Below are 16,248 nucleotides of genomic sequence, written 5' to 3'. Positions count from 1 at the left end.
ACACTGGGAAGGATGTAAAAAACTAAGCATGTGTTTGCTTTCTCAAAAAGCATTTCATGGTGCTATTCAAAGAACACACCAAATTTTTCTTCTAAAACCACTTTACAAAGGTGGGCAGCAAAATAAAGATGCAGGCTAACCTTGAGAAGTTAGCAGACACAGACAAAAAGTTCCTGCTTCAGATGAAATAAAGAACTTCTCCAATGAAAAAAGATTTCATGCTTTCCCAATGTATATGATGCATAAATTCTTCTCGGGCTTCCAGGTGAGTCCAGATGTCAATTTTAACCAACATTTCAATGACAAACTCCACCATCTTCATCAGGGATGATACCTAGGCATGTCTAGTCTGGTGGTATACATACTCAACTCTGTTGTGCATCCCTCCTGATTGGTTAGTTCTCAACCAATCAGTTTTCTGCTATCTGACCTTGTTTAAAATAGTATTCCAGTTCTTACTTAGAGCAAGACCTTCAGCTTTGTTGAAATTCTTATTCTCTCATCTTATTTCAAAGGCTTCCTTCACCAGGCGCTCCTAAAGGTCTTTGGCGTAGCACAGTATTTCTAGACGGTAGACTTGGGCATGGAACTTCAGTCACACAGACTTGTATCTCAACAATAACAGCCACCATCACGCTTCCCAACATAGAGTAGTTCATTCTACTTTGATTAACCATCTGAAAACAATTTCGGATTTAGAAATTCTCCATAAGGAAATAAGACAATTACACATGGCATTCCTACAGAATGGCTACAAGGTGAAGGAAATCAATCAGGCCCTTAAAAGGGTCAATGGAAAAACCAGGAAACCTAACAACGAGGAAGAACGCATCACCTGTCTTCCCTTATTTCCACGGTTTTTGAAAGGATCACTAGGGTCCTGTAGAAATAACGGATAAATACCATCCACAACCCCATAAGGAAGCTCAAATCACAGCTTATGCAGGCCAAAGATGATCTGGGACTCAGGACAGCTGGTGTTTACAAAATTCCCTGTGAATGCAGGCCAGTGAATATCAGCCAGACGGAGCGCACAGTAGCAACCCAGATCAAGGAGCTTAGGAGGCGTATCCATTTGGATTACCCAAAGAAATCAGCAGTAGCAGAACGCTGCATTCGCAATGATCACACGATTGACTATGATGGCACAAAACTACTGTGTCACACCAATGGCTTTTGGGACGGCCTGGTGAAGGAAGCCATTGAAGTAAGACCAGAGAATAAGCATTTCAACATGCATTAAACTTCTCCAATCAGTGGATGTTCTGCAGAGGGATATAGATAGGTTAAGTGAGTGGACCAAAGTCCGGCAGGTGGAATATAATGTCGGTAAATGCGAGATCATCCACTTTGGAAGGAATAATAGAAGAGCAGATTATTATTTAAGTGGTGAAAGATTGCAGCATGCTGTTGTGCAGAGGGACTGGGAGTGCTTGTGCATGAATTGCAAAATGTTGTCTTGCAAGTGCAACAGGTTATTAAGAAGGCAAGCGGAATATTGGCCTTCATTGCTAGAGGTATTGAATTCAAGAGCAGGGAGATATTGCTGGAACTATACAAGGTACTGGTGAGACTGCACCTGGAGTACTGGTTGCAGTTCTGGTCTCCATACTTGAGGAAGGATATACTGGCTTTGGAAGCAGTGCAGAGGAGGTTCACCAGGTTGATTCCAGAGATGAAAGGGTTAACTTATGAGGAGAGATTGAGTGGCCTGGGACTATACTCACTGGAATTCAGAAGAATGAGAGGGGATCTTATAGAAACATACAGAATTTTGAAAGGGATAGATAAGATAGAAGTAGGAAAGTTGTTTCCATTGGTAGGTGAGGCAAGAACTAGGGGACATTGCTCAAAATTCAGGGGAGAAGATTTAGGACGGAGATGGGGAGAAACTGTTTTCCCAGAGAGTGGTGGATCTGTGGAATTCTTTGCCCAGGGAAGCAGTTTAGGTTTCTTCACTAAATATATTTAAGATACAGTTAGATAGATTTATAATAGTAGGGGAATTAAGGGTTATGGGGAAAAGGCAGGTAGATGGAGCTGAGTTTACGGACAGATCAGCCATGATCTTATGGGAGCCACGAGAGTATTCGGGCGGTGGGCAAATCAGCCCTCTTGTGTTTTTTTTATCTCGTCACTTGAGATTCAGTTTCATGCAACCCTGCCACTTTGATCTGGCCCACGCATTAGGTTTAGGGTTAGGGTTAGGGGTTAGGGGTAGGTTGACAGTATTCAGGCAGTGGGCGAATCAGCCCTCTTGTGCTTTTTTGATCTTGTCACTTGAGGTTCAGTTTCACGCAACCCTGCCACTTTGATCTGACCCATGACGTCTTCATTTACCAGGTCCAACACTTGCCTTTCTTGGATCTGGCCCCTCCTGACAAAGGTGATCGGGTTTGTGGGGGTGTGCCCAGGTTTAATCGGGGTGTGCCTAGGGTTTGTAGGGGTGTGGCCAGGGTTAATTGGGATGTGCCTAGGGTTTGTGGGGGTGTCTTCCCCCTGGACGTTAGGATTAGGTTTGAGTGTTGGGCTGGTGGATGTATATGTGTGGCTGGGAGAGGTAAGGCTGCAGAGTTTTGAGTGATGAGGTATCAGGTGCTGTGGCGGATGGGCTCGTGTGGGAAAGCCAGGCTGAGCTTGAGCCTGTGGCAACCCAAAGCCACAGGTCCCAAGGAGAAGATAGACTGGAAGGCATTATCCTCACAACCTATTCTTCATGTCCAGTACACAGTGGAGGTGAGAAATCGCTCCGGCCCACTGGAAGGGGGGGAAGGAAAAGACTGCCACCAACCACTAACAACGGCTCATAGACGCACACACAGATGCAACAAAGACTTTGCCTACTGTGAAGCGAATCAAGAAGAGTTGGATCTCGAAACATCCTGACGTCGTCGCAGCAAGAGGTGTGGTCAGTGCTTGTCATGCCGAACTTAGAAGGAGCGAAACAGAAGAGCTAAGAAACAAGTTCAAAACAGCAAAGAAGAACCTCTTTGCCACCTATGACTGACTGAAGGTAGAGGAACTAACTGAGAGGATTAGAGAGATAGAAGCTGCTAATGAAGACATACAGCGTGGAGAAGCATGGCGCCTAGTCAATGAGATCAGTAGAATGAAGAAGTCCCCATCAGGTCAAATAAGTGGTAAAACAGCAGAGGACCGTGTCCTGATATGGTTTACCCACTTTAAGAACCTGCTGGGAAGCCCTCCAATGATCACGGAAGAAGAAGAGGACATACCCACGATACTAACGCAAGTCGACATCAATGACAGCCCATTCACCACTGAGGAACCAAAGAAGGCCAAATATGCACTCAAACAGGGCAGGAACGCTGGACCAGATGGGATACCACCAGATGTCCTGAAGAACTGCGACCTGGACGACATCTTGCTGGACATATGTAATATGGCACTGATGAAAGGCAACAAACCAGAACAGTGGTCATTCTCAAACATTATCCCAGTACCCAAGTCTGGATCCCTCACAAAGACAGATAACTACCGCGGTATCAGCTTGACCTGCATCTTAGCAAGGTTATACAATCGGATGATCTTGAACAGGATTCGCACCGCCAATGACCCTAAGCTAAGATTCAATCAGAATGGTTTTCGGCAGAAGCACACAACTGTAATGCAAATACTTGCTCTCCGTAGGATCATCGAGGAAGTCAAGAAGAACAACCTACCAGCTGTGCTTACTTTCATCGATTTTCGCAAAGCTTTTGACTCCATTCACCGAGGTAAAATGCTGAAGATCCTGAAAGCTTATGGAGTGCCAGACCATCTACTAAGAGCAATAGAGTCCAGCTATACCAAACCCATGGCGAAAGTTGTATCACCAGATGGAGAAACAGCAGTGTTTGAGCTCCTAGCTGGTGTGCTGCAAGGAGACACTCTGGAACCCTACATCTTTATAATCGCCCTTGATTATGCTCTGCGTCAAGCTACCAAAGATCATGACAAGCTTGGTTTTACCATAAAACCAGGACGAACCAAAAGGGTCAGACCAGTTACGCTCACTGATCTCGATTTTGTAGATGACATAGTCCTGCTCTCTGACCAGATGGAGGAAGCACAGCAGCTGCTGACAAAAGTGGAAATTGAGTGCAATGAAGTTGGACTTCACCTAAATGCTAAAAAGACAGAGTACATGGCATTTAACTGCGACAAAGGTACTCTCAAGACCGTAGAGAATGATACCATTAAGAAAGTCTTTGACTACAAGTACCTCGGGTCAAGAATGATGAGTTCAGAGAAGGACATAAAGATAAGGAAGGCACTGGCGTGGAGGACTATGAACGACATGAAGGAAATCTGGAAGTCAAACCTGACCAGAAGGCTTAAAAAGAGGATTTTCATAGCAGTCATAGAGTCCATTCTCACGTACGGATGCGAGACGTGGACACTCAATCAAGATGATGCGAAAGTCTCTAGATGGTTGCTATACACGAATGCTCCGGATGGCTCTTGACGTGATTTGGCAACAGCACATGACAAACGTTGAGTTCTGTAACAACATACCGATGCTCACCACTAAAATCGAGGCGAGAAGACTGCAACAACGGGGCACTGTCTACGCCACTCCGAGCTACCTGCCAGCCTAGTCATCACAGGGGAGCCCAAGCAACTGAACACACTGATGAGGGAGAGGCAGAAGTGGAGAGTCCGTCATCGTGCCTGACGCCGGCCCCCTAGGCCTCAGTCGACGTAATAGTAGTAGCCATGATCTTATTGAAAGGTGGGGCTGGTTTGATGGGCCGAATGGCCTACTCCTGCTCCTATTTCTTACATTCTTATGTTCTGATCAGGAACAAAGCAAGGATCATTTTTCAACTCAATATGCAATCCATTGTGGGAATAAATGGATCCTTTTCTGGTTGGCTGACATTGACTAGTGGTGTTCCACAGGGGTGGGTGATGGGACTGCTTCTTTTTATGCTGTATATTAATGATTTAGATGATGGAATAGATGGCTTTGTTGCCATGTTTGCAGATGGTACAATGATTGGTGGAGGGGCAGGTAGTGTGGAGGAAACAGGTAGGCTGCAGAAGGACTCAAGCAGATTAAGTGAATGGGCAAGAAAGTGGCAAATGAAGTACAATGTTGCAAAATGCACGGTCATGAGCTTTGGTCATAGAAATAACTGTGCAGACTATTTTCTAAACAGGGAGAAAATCTAAATATCTGAGATGCAAAAGGACTTGGGAGTCCTTGTGCAGAATACCCGAAAGGTTAACTTGTATGTAGAGCTGGTGGTGAGGAAGGCAAATGCAGTGTTAGCATTTATTTCAAGAGAATACAAGTACAGGGATGTGATGCTGAGGCTTTATAAGGCACTGGTGAGGCCTCACCTTGTGTATTGTGAACAGTTTTGGGCTCCTCATCTAAGAAAAGATGTGCTGGCATGGAGGGGGTTCTGAGGAGGTTCACAAGGGTGATTCCAGGAATGAAAGGGTTATCATATGAGGAACATTTGATTGCTCTGGACCTGTACTCTTTGGAATTTAGAAGGACAGGGGACGATCTCTGAAACCTTTTGAATGTTGAAAGGCCTAGAGTAGATGTGGAAAGGATGCTTCCCATGTTTGGGGTGTCAGGGACAACAGGGCACAGATAGAGGGGTGTCCATTCAGAACGGAGATACGGAGAATTTTCTTTAGTCAGAGGGTGGTGAATTTGTGGAATTTATTACCACAGCCAGCTGTGGTGGCCAGGTCTTTGAGTATGTTTAAGGCAGAGATTGATAGGTTCTTGATTGGCCATGGCATCAAAGGCTGGAGAGTGGGGCTGAGGAGGAGGAAAGAGGGATCAGTCATGATTGAATGATGGAGCAGACTCGATGGGCCAAATGGTCTAATTCTGCTCCTATGTCTTATCGTCTCATAAACAGGAAGGAGATATCTCAGCAATACACTCTGCTACTCCAAATCAAACATCTGGCTTAAACATTATTGCTAGCATTCTACAGTCAAGCCAGATAGCTAAGCAAAGAGAGATGGGCTCAGGAGTGAACAGCACAAATTCTCCTCGTGCCAATATCCATCTTGTGATCAATAGCACAGAAAGAAATTAACTGGCCATTTACCTTTGAACTTCCTGAGATACCTTTGCATATACAGTACTTTCTGTCTGTTGTTTCCCAAACTTGCAGCTGCAGCAGGAGAGCATGTTTGAAAGTTTTCAGCCATGCAGCATTTGGGGAGTTGCCTCAACTCTGAGTGCAGGAAGTCAGTCACCATCTTGTTTCCATCAACTTGGGCCTCACCCAATAAAGCCTGACATGGAGTTAAGGAAGTAGTATCAGTTGATGATACAGCTGTTTGGTGTACCTGAAGCAGTGTCTTACTCAGCCAAATGAAGTGGCGGGAACTCTGAAAATGGAGAATGGCACTAATAGCTATCTTTTTAATAAAGTCTCTTGAAATCAGGAAGATTGGCCTCAGCAAACTTGGGGTGATCTCATGACATTAATTTTAACAGTTTTTGGGCTGTACTCTATGAACCTATTGGCAAAAGAGCCAAAAATCTGATGCAAGTGGATAAAATTGGTCCCAGAATGAATTTCACATGTTTTTAATTCGTGGTGCCCTCATATACATAAACGCTGAGGCTTCCAAGTCGTTTGATCAAAATTTCTGCCATTTGCTGTCAGTGGGAAATAAAATCAATGTGCTGTTACTAACTTTGCCCTTCTGGTGACATTTAAACTCACCCAGTAGTGTGAGCATGAGGTATCATGTGTCTTTTCTCTTGTTTGGGGTTGAGGAGGTCAGGGAGCAGGAGTTTAACATCCTCGCTTGAGGTGTAATCCAAGGATTGTAGAGGAAATGAAGGCCTAGAAGAACAAGGTTTGTCGAGTACTTCATTAGGTACACTCAAGTCTGTGCCCTTTGTACAGGGGAAAGGTGAAGGGGATCAGTTCACGTCTGTGCCCCTTGTACAGGGGGAAAGGTGAAGAGGAACAACTCAAGTCTGTGCTCCTTGTACGGGGGAAAGGAGAAGGGGTTCAAATCACATCTGTGCCCCTTGTATAGGGGACAGGTGAAGAGGAAAAACTCAAGTCTGTGCCCCTTGAACTTGGAGAAAGGGGAGCAACTGATGGAAGTTAACATTTTTATGAGGGACAAGGGGAAAACAGGAAAGTATTGAACTCAGCTCTTGAACCAGAGTGGGTAACTTCACATCCTCATTCACCCTATTACTGAACTGTTCCCACAACCACTGGGCTCACTTTCAAGGACTCTTCATCTGATGCTCTCAATATTTATTGCTTATTTATTATTATTATTATTTTTGCTTTTGGATTTGTACAATTTGTTGTCTTTTGCACATTGGTTGTTTGCCCGTCCTACTGAGCGCAGTCTTTCACTGATTCAATTATGTTTCTTATATTTAGCGTGGGCACGTGGCCAAGTGGTTAAGGCATTCGACTAGCGATCTGAAGGTCGTGAGTTCGAGCCCCAGCCGAGGCAATGTGTTGTGTCCTTGAGCAATGCATTTAATCACACAGTGCTCTGCGATGACACTGGTGCCAAGCTGTATGGGTCCTGATGCCGTTCCCTTGGACAACATCGGTGGCGTGGAGAGGGGAGACTTGCAGCATGGGCAACTACCGGTCTGCCATACAACCTTGCCCAGGCGTGCGCCCTGGAGAGTGAAGGCTTTCCAGGCGCAGATCCATGGTCTCGCAAGACTAATGGATGCCTTTAATTTAATATTTACTCCAAATGCCAGCAAGAAAATGAATCTCAGAGTTGTATATGGTGAAATATATGTTAATTGATAATACATTTACTTTGAACTTCAAAATTTCAGAAACAGGAGCAGTCTACAGATGGAGAGTATATTGTGGCAAGCGGAGTACTAAAAGTCTTAGTTTATATGGTTCAAATCATACATGCAAATCACTTCTGGAGAGATTTCAGCCAAACTACTGATGAATTTACAACAGCAGGCTGAGAGAAATTCACATGGAAACACCATTCTGTTGGCCGGAATCCCAACCTTCAATCATTAAGCAGAATCCATCTAAACTGGTCATGATTTCTCCTGCAAGTTCAGTTTGTTCATCAGCCCTATTCTGGCATTGGATCCAGGCTCCAGAGCCTCACATTTAAAATTCTCATGTCTATGCTTACATTGTTTCAGCCTATCTCTGTGATCTACAACACTGCAGCCCCCGGCTGTCAATGTTTGTTCCTGTAACACTGATCTCCTCATCTGCCCTTTCCTTCGTCTCACAGTTGTGGCTCTGCCTTCAGCTGCCCAGCTCCCCATCTGGAAGTCCTTCTCCAAACCTGTTTAGCCATCAAAGAATTTTCTCTGTCAGAAGAGCCATTTAAATACACATTGTTTTGTTGATGTTTTTTGTTGGAATTCACCACAATTCATTCAGGAAGCCAGATTAAGCAAAAGTTATAAAGATCAAAGACTAAAGTAACGCAAACTCAGATTTAAATATCTCTTATCCAGAGGAGGTTGTACTTGTCTTCCTCCCCATCCTTAACACTGCAATCTCTTTCCAGTTACTTGAAAACTCAACACTGAAAATAAACTGTTGCTCCTTGCTCAGTGATCTTACATTTCTGTTTGTGGCGGAGTATAGTTCAAGTTACTGCAGTGCATCCTCCAAGTAAATCTGCTTCCACATTTCAATAACATTAAACAAGTGCAAGTTAAGGTCAGAAAGTTACACATCCTTTCGATCATATCAGCAAGCTTCGCTTGCCTGGAGGGCATGTGTTTGACGGTCGGAGCACCACTTTCTATGCAGTCCTCATGCAAGAACAGGCGCATGTTTCAAACACATGATGTCTTGATTTTTTAACTGCTTACTATTAAATGAATGTCATCAACCCTGTGAGACTGATCCCGTGCTGCTCAGTGTCTGATATCCAGCTCTTAAAGTGCAGGCGGACTTAAGTCTACCCCAGCTGCAGGAATTGTTCAGGGGTTTACACACTGCCTTGACTGGAGAGGGAGGGGATCCCCAGTTTAGAGACAAGAACCTTAATAGTCTCAATGATAAGGTGGAGAGCAGAAAGCTTTGTCTGGAGAACCCCACGAAGTTCTCAGTGGAAGAGGCACGTACAGGGAAGAAGTCTAAATATCAGGAATGAATCATTGTAGACCTGATGCTGGTGGCATGAAACATTCAATGATATCATTCATCTGGTTAAGATAATACTGTGGCACACTCCAACCATCTGAAAGCATTCACTTGAGCCAAGGCTTCACAATCACCAGCATAATAGCCATGCCTGTGTACACACTGAGAGACACTGATTTGTGATTTGGATGTAAAATACAAAGAGTTATCACTTTGAGCAGTAAATCAAGGGATCTACAACAAGGTAAAAAGATGAGAAAACATTATCAATATTAATTATGCAAACAACAGGAATTCTGCAGATGCTGGAAATTCAAGCAACACACATCAAAGTTGCTGGTGAAGGCAGCAGGCCAGCCAGCATTTCTAGGAAGAGGTACTGTCAACGTTTCAGGCCGAGACCCTTCGTCAGAACTAACTGAAGGAAGAGTTAGTAAGAGATTTGATTATATTGGTTTTCATATGTTTGTGAATGATCTAACTTTGTAAAGATTGGACTGTTACAAAGCTCAGGCTTTGGCTCAATAGGCTTTGGTGAAAATGGGCAGAGGCTAAGGGTGCTGAGTGGTTTGATATCATTTGTTTTGATTGTAGAACCTGGGCTTGAGAAGGTGGAGATGAAAATATAAAAAGCTCGGGAAGAGGACACTGAGTAAGTGGCCTCGATGAGTACAAAACATAATGTTTTCAGAGGGAAGGCACAGGTAAGAAGAGGTAAGCTATTTTTATTGTCTGTAATCCTCAGTCCTTTGTTCAATGTGGGCAAGATGGTTAAGGGAGTGGAATGCTTCTCTTGCGAGATGTGGGACTTCAGAGTACCTGACAGTCTCACTGATGACTACACGAAGCGCACCCAACGTCAGCTCCTGACTGACAAGGTGAAAGAATTGAAGCTGGAGCTGGACGGACTCAGGGGGATCCGGGAGGCTGTAAACCTCATAGATTAAACTTGTATTGAGTTGGCCACGCCCAGAGCGTAGGTTTCAGATCATGGATAGGTGAGCACCAGGAGACATAATGGGAGTAAGTAGTCAGTGCAGGGTTCTCCTGTGGTCATTCCCCCTCAGTAACCCTTTGGATACTGCTGGGGGGAATGGTGTACTTTGTCTCTAATGATGTCATCAGAAAGGGGAAGTGGTCCCGCACAGAGAGTATATGGAGTTAGGAAAGAGGCTGAAGAGTAGGACCTCCAAGGTAGTAATCTCTAGATTAGTCCTGGTGCCATGTTCTGGGCAGGAATAGGATACTAGTATTGATGAGTAAGTGGCTGAGGAACTGGGGCAGGATCAGGGTTTCAGGTTGTTGGATCATTGCTACATTTTCGAGGGCAGAGGTGACCTGTATAATAGAGACAGTATTCAGATAAACTGGAGGCGAGCCCATATCCTGGCTGGGAGGCACACTAGGGCTACTCGGGAGGGTTGAAATAGTTTGGCAGAGGGATGGGAACCAGAGCATAAGATCCCGAAGTGGAGGAATGCAGAGGAAAGTAGAATCAAGGCCAGTAAAAACAGGCAAACGCAAAGTAATAGATATGATAGATATGATCAAAACTTCTCCATGGACGGCTTCCAGACTGTTCCGGCTGACCGGAAGTGCACTGAGAGCTGTAAGCGTAAAGGAGTTGGGTGCTTACTGTTCTGGTTAACAACAGATGGTGCAATCCGGGTCATATTACGATCGAGGAACATGTTTGTAGACCTGATATTGAACTTTTTACTGTTGGACTTCGGCCACATTCCACCGAGGTACAACACTGGGTGGCACGGGGGGGTCGAACGCAGCCCCTCCCGTGGAGGGTCAGACACCCTGAGCCAATAGACTGGTCCTGGATTTTTTTCCATCTGGCATAGTTTGCATTTTGTTGTTTGATTGTTTGTGGTTTTTGTATTGCTATATTTATGCTCTATTCTTGGTTGGTGCGGCTGTAACGAAACCCAGTTTCCCTCGGGATCAATGAAGTATATCTATCTATCTATCTATCTATTTTAATGCTGGGAATATTTTATGCTAAGTTCATGACCTGGGAGTACAGTTCTGTACATAGAACTATGATGTTGTGGCCATTACAGAGACTTGGTTTAGAGAGGAACAGGAATGGGCTCTGCATGTCCAATGGCTTTGCTATTTTCGACAAGGCATTCAGCAAGGTAAAAGAGGTGGCGGAGGAGTTGCACTATTAACGAGGGACAATATCACTGCTGCGCCGAGGACGGACATATTGGAAGACTCGTTCATCGAATCTATATGGATAGAACTCGAAGATAGGAAAGGTGCAATCACTCTGTTCTGATTGCATTATAGACCCTCCAGGACATTTGAGGATATTGAGGCAAATCAAAGAAAGATGTAAAAACAATAGGGGTGTTGTCATGGGCGAGTTCAGAATCCCTAAAATAACACTAAACACTAGACACTAGACACTAGAATACTACAGCACAGTACAGGCCCTTCGGCCCTTGACGTTGTGTCAACCAACATATTCCTCAAAAAAAGTACTAAACTCACACTACCCCGTAACCCTCTATTTTTCTTTCATCCATGTGCCTGTCCAAGAGGATCTTAAATATCCCTAATGTTTTAGCCTCCACCACCATCCCTGACAAGTCATTCCAAGCACTCACAACCCTCTGTGTAAAAAACTTACCCCTGATGTCTCCCCTGAACTTCCCTCTCTTAACTTTGTACATATGCCCTCTGATGTTTTCTATTCGTGCCCTGGGAAACAGGTACTGGCTAGCCACCCTATCGTGCCTCTCATAATCTTGTAGACCTCTATCAAGTCCCCTCTCATCCTTCTACAGTCCAAAGAGAAAAGTCCCAGCTCTGCTAACCTTGCCTCAGAAGACTTGTTTTCCAATCCAGGCAACATCCTGGTAAACCTCCTCTGCATCCTCTCCATAGCTTCCATATCCTTCCTATAATGAAGTGACCAGAACTGAACACAATACCCTAAGTGTGGTCTCACCAGAGATTTGTAGAGTTGCAACATGACCTCTCTACTCTTGAACTCAATCCCCCTATTAATGAAACTCAGCATCCCATAGGCCTTCTTAACTATCCTATCAACCTGTGCAGTGACCTTGAGGGATTATGGATTTGAACCACAAGGTCCCTCTGTTCATCCACACTCTTAGGTAACTGACCATTAACCCTGTACTCAGCCTTCTGGTTTGTCCTTCCAAAATGCATCACCTCACACTTATCCGGATTGAACTCCATCTGCCACTTTTCTGCCCAACTCTGCATCCTGTCTATATCCTCTTCGACAACCTACAGCTCCATCCACAACTCCTCCAATCTTCATGTCATCCGCAAACTTACTCACCCATCCTTCCGCCTCTTCATCCAGGTCATTTATAAAAATCACAAAGAGCAGCGGTCCCAGGACCGATCCTTGCGGCACTCCACTAGTCACCGACCTCCAGGCAGAATACTTTCCTTCCACTACTACCCTCTGCTTTCTTCCTGTAAGCCAATTTTTTATCCAAGCAGCCAAGGTTCCACTGATCCCATGCCTCATGACTTTCTGGATGAGTCTCTCGTGGGGGACCTTGTCAAATGCCTTGCTAAAATCCATGTAGACCACATCTACCGCCCTATCCTCGTCAATTTCTTTTGTTATCTCTTCAAAAAACTCAATTAGGCTCATGAGGCATGACCTTCCCTTCACAAAGCCATGTTGACTATCCTTGAGTAGACTGTACTTCTCCAAATGCTCGTAGATCCTATCCTTAAGAGTCCTTTCCAATAGATTGCAGACCACCGACGCAAGACTCACCGGTCTATAGTTCCTAGGATTTTCCCTATTACCTTTTTTAAACAAGGGAACTACATTTGCTATTCTCCAATCCTCCAGCACCAGCGATCTCTTCTCTCACTTCCCACAGCAACCTGGGGTATATCACGTCCGGCCCTGGGGACTTAGCAATCTTGATGTTTTTAAGAAGACTCAACATTTCTTCTTCCTTAATCTCCACATTGTCCAGCATACAGACCTGTTCAATTTCTACATCACCCTGATCAATGTCCTTTTCACTTGTGAATACGGAAGCAAATTATTCATTTAGGACCTCCCCAACCTCCTCTGCCTCCACGCACATGTTGCCTTCTTTATCCTTTAGCGGCCCCACCTTCATTCTTGTCATCCTTCTGTTCACATACGCACAGAACGCCTTGGGATCATCCTTAATCCTACATGCCAAGGCCTGCTCATGGCCCCTTCGAGCTCTCCTAAGTCCTTTCTTAAGCTCCTTCCTGGCTACCCTGTATTTCTCATGAGCCCCTCCTGCTTCCTGCATCTAACATATGCTTCCTTCTTCCTCTTGACGAGTTGCCTCACGTGTTTCGTCAGCCAGGGTTCCCTTTTCCTACCATTTTTGCCTTGTCTCAGTGGGACAAACCTGTACTGAACCCAGCACAAGTGGCCCCTAAACTTCCTCCACATTACTTCTGTGCTTTCACCCTTGAACATCTGTTTCCAATTTACTCTCGCTAGTTCCTGCCTCGTCCCTTCATAGTTAGCCCTTCCCCAGTTAAGCACTTTCCCATTTTGTCTGTTTTTATCCTTTTCCATAGCTTTGCTGAAGCTAAGGGAGTTGTGGTCAATCTCACCAAAATGCTCCCCCACCAAGAGGTCTGCCACCTGACCAGGTTCATTACCCAGAACTAGATCCAGTATGGCCTCTCCTCTCGTCGGCCGGTCCACATACTGTGTCAGGAATCCTTCTTGAACACACCTGACAAATTCAGCCCATCTATCCCCCTTGCAGTCAGGAGGTGCCAGTCAATATGAGAGAAGTTGAAATCACCCATAACTACGACCCTGTATTTCCTGCACCATTCTAAAATCTGCCTGCTTATCTGCTCCTCAGTCTCCCATGGGCTATTTGGGGGCCTATAGACTTCTCCCAGCACAGTGATTGATCCCTTCCTATTTCTGACTTCCACCCACACTGACTCAGTGGACACTCCCTCTGCAGCGTCCTCCCTTTCTCTAGCCGTGATAATATCCCTGACCAGTAATGCTACACCCCCCCACCCCTTTTCTACCTCCCATCCTATTCCTCTTAAAACACCTAAACCCCGGTACCTGCATCAGCCAATCCTGCCCTTCCTCCAGCCAAGTTTCAGTAATGGCCACAACATCGTAGTTCCACGTACTGATCCATGGTCTAAGTTCATCCCCTTTATTCCTAATACTCCTAGCACTGAAATGGACACATTTCAACCCCTCTAACTGGCTACATTTATGCTTTGTCCCTTGCCTGTCCTTCCTCACCAACTCAGAACACATAGCATCATGCCCTTGTCCTTCTACCCTAATCTCTGCACTCACATTCTGATTCCCACCCCCCTGCCAAACAAGTTCAAACCCTCCCCAACAGCTCTAGCAAACCTGCCCGCCAGGATATTGGTCCCTTTCCAGTTCAGGTGCAGCCCATCCTTTTTGTACAGGTCAGACCTTCCCCAGAAGAGATCCCAATGATCCAGAAATCTGAACCCCTGCCTCCTGCACCAACTCTTCAGCCACACATTCATCTGCCATAACTTCCTGTTCCTACCCTCTCTGTCTCGTGGCACAGGCAGCAATTCCGAGATTACCACTCTTGAGGTCCTGCTTTTTAACTTCTTTCCTAACTCCCTATATTCCTTCTTCAGGACCTCATCCCTACTCCTATCTATGTCATTGGTCCCCACGTGGACCACAATATCTGTCTGCTCACTCTCTCTCCTGAGAATACCGAGAACTCGATCCGAGATATCGCAGACCCTGGCACCAGGGAGACAACAGATCATCTGGGATTCTTGATCTCTCCCACAGAACCTCTTATCTGTCCCCCTAACTATCGAATCCCCTATCACTACTGCTCCCCTCTTTTCCCTCCTTCCTTTCTGAGCTGAGGGTCCAGTCTCGGTGCCAGAGACACGACCATTACAACTTATCCCTGGTAGATCATCCCCACCAACAGTATCCAAAACAGTATACTTATTGTTCATGGGAACAGCCACAGGGATGCTCTGCTCTTTCTGTCCATTCCCCTTCCCTCTCCTGACAGTCACTCAGTTACCTGTCTCCTGACTTTTAGGGGTGACTGCCTCCCTGAAACTCTGATCTATTACTGCCTCTGCCTCCCGAATGATCCGAAGTTCATCCAGCTCCAGCTCCAGTTTCCGAACTCGTTTTAACAGGTGCTGCTGTTCTCAGAGACAACTCCGCCGTCCCTGACTTCCCACATCCGACAATCGGAGCACTGGACTGCCCTATCTACTGCCTCCATTACCAACTCCTAAGTTAATTAAATTCATTAAATAACTTCCCCGGCATTAGCACTCTTGGAGAAAGCTCGTCTCCGCCTCTTCTCGCCGAAGCCTCTCAAGCCAAAGCCTCAAAGCTCCACTCCTTCACTGGCTGCTCTGCTTGAGCTACCTCTCTTTTTATTTGTTTGAGCTTTTCAATTTTCGATTGCCCAATCAAACTGCTTGGTCACCTGACCTCGATTGCCTGTTCAGCTACTTTCTGCTGAGTCTGAGCTATTCAAATCTTGATTAACTTGATTGCACAATCCAACTGTCTAAACTGCTCGAGCTAAAGCCTCAAAGCTCCACTCCTTCACTGGACTTATAAATTGGGATTTTCATAGTGCAAGAGGTTTAGATGGAGCAGAATTTGTTAGGTGTATTCAGTAGGGTTTCTTCAATCTATATGTAGATAGTCCAACAACAAGAGGGATTGTATTGGGCCTGCTACTGGGTAATGGGCATGGCCAAGTGACCTACTTTTCAGTAGGTGAGCAGTCAGGGAACAGTGACCACAACTCTACAAGTTTCAAGGTAGTTACAGATAAGGGTATGCATGGACCTTGTGGAAGAGTATTATATTGGAGCGGGACAAATTATGGGAGCATTAGGCAGCAACTAGGGAGAGGTAATTGGGAACAGCCATTTTTGGGCAAGTCCTCAACTGACATGTAGAGGGTCTTTAAAGACCAATAGTACAGGACAGTTATGTTCCAGTCAGAAGGAAAGACAAGGATGGCAAAGTAAGAGAATATTGGATATTGAGGGAGGTGAAGAATTTAGTCAAGAAGTAAAATGAAAATATGTAAATCTTCAATCTGGTTCAAAGTACATATATTTC

Source organism: Mobula hypostoma, chromosome 12 (genome assembly GCF_963921235.1).
Source record: "Mobula hypostoma chromosome 12, sMobHyp1.1, whole genome shotgun sequence".
Taxonomy (NCBI): Eukaryota; Metazoa; Chordata; class Chondrichthyes; order Myliobatiformes; family Myliobatidae; genus Mobula; species Mobula hypostoma.
The sequence above is the reverse complement of the archived record's forward strand: the minus strand, read 5'-3'. Positions refer to the sequence as shown.